General features: G+C 41.9%; 1 non-coding gene across 1 annotated transcript; it reads right to left on the reverse strand.

The window, feature by feature from the left end:
* Positions 1–363: 363 nt before the first annotated feature.
* On the reverse strand, positions 364–471 carry LOC112762785 (small nucleolar RNA R71). Its single transcript, XR_003182763.1, has one exon. It is a non-coding gene; the product is annotated as a small nucleolar RNA R71 (small nucleolar RNA).
* Positions 472–969: the final 498 nt, after the last annotated feature.

Consider the following 969-nt stretch of genomic DNA (forward strand, 5'->3'; position numbering starts at 1 on the left):
ATGCTGGGTGACTTTACTGCACCTACTCCCGACTTCTATGGGAGAAGCATCTCCATCCCTGCCACTGGAGCAAACAACTTTGAGCTTAAGCCTCAATTAGTTTCTCTAATGCAACAGAATTGCAAGTTCCATGGACTTCCATTGGAAGATCCTCATCAGTTTTTAGCTGAATTCTTGCAAATCTGTGACACTGTCAAGACCAATGGGGTTGACCCTGAGGTCTATAGACTTATGCTATTCCCTTGTGCTGTAAGAGACAGAGCTAGGATATGGTTGGACTCACAACCTAAAGAAAGCCTGAACTCTTGGGAAAAGCTAGTCAATGCCTTCTTGGCAAAGTTCTTTCCTCCTCAAAAATTGAGTAAGCTTAGAGTGGAAGTCCAAACCTTCAGACAGAAGGAAGGTGAATCCCTCTATGAAGCTTGGGAAAGATACAAACAATTGATCAGAAAGTGTCCTTCTGACATGCTTTCTGAATGGAGCATCATAGGTATTTTTTATGATGGTCTGTCTGAACTGTCCAAGATGTCATTGGACAGCTCTGCTGGAGGATCTCTTCATCTGAAGAAGACGCCTGCAGAAGCTCAAGAACTCATTGAAATGGTTGCAAATAACCAGTTCATGTACACTTCTGAAAGGAATCTTGTGAACAATGGGACGAATCAGAAGAAAGGAGTTCTTGAGATTGATACTCTGAATGCCATATTGGCTCAGAACAAAATATTGACTCAGCAAGTCAATATGATTTCTCAAAGTCTGTCTGGAATGCAAGCTGCACCAGGCAGTACTAAGGACGCTTCATCTGAATAAGAAGCTTATGATCCTGAGAACCCTTCAATGGAAGAGGTGAATTACATGGGAGAACCCTATGGAAACACCTATAATCCTTTATGGAGAAATCATCCAAATCTCTCATGGAAGAATCAACAGAGACCTCAACAAGGTTTCAACAACAATAATGGTGGAAGA

Source organism: Arachis hypogaea, chromosome 2, assembly GCF_003086295.3.
Source record: "Arachis hypogaea cultivar Tifrunner chromosome 2, arahy.Tifrunner.gnm2.J5K5, whole genome shotgun sequence".
NCBI lineage: Eukaryota > Viridiplantae > Streptophyta > Magnoliopsida > Fabales > Fabaceae > Arachis > Arachis hypogaea.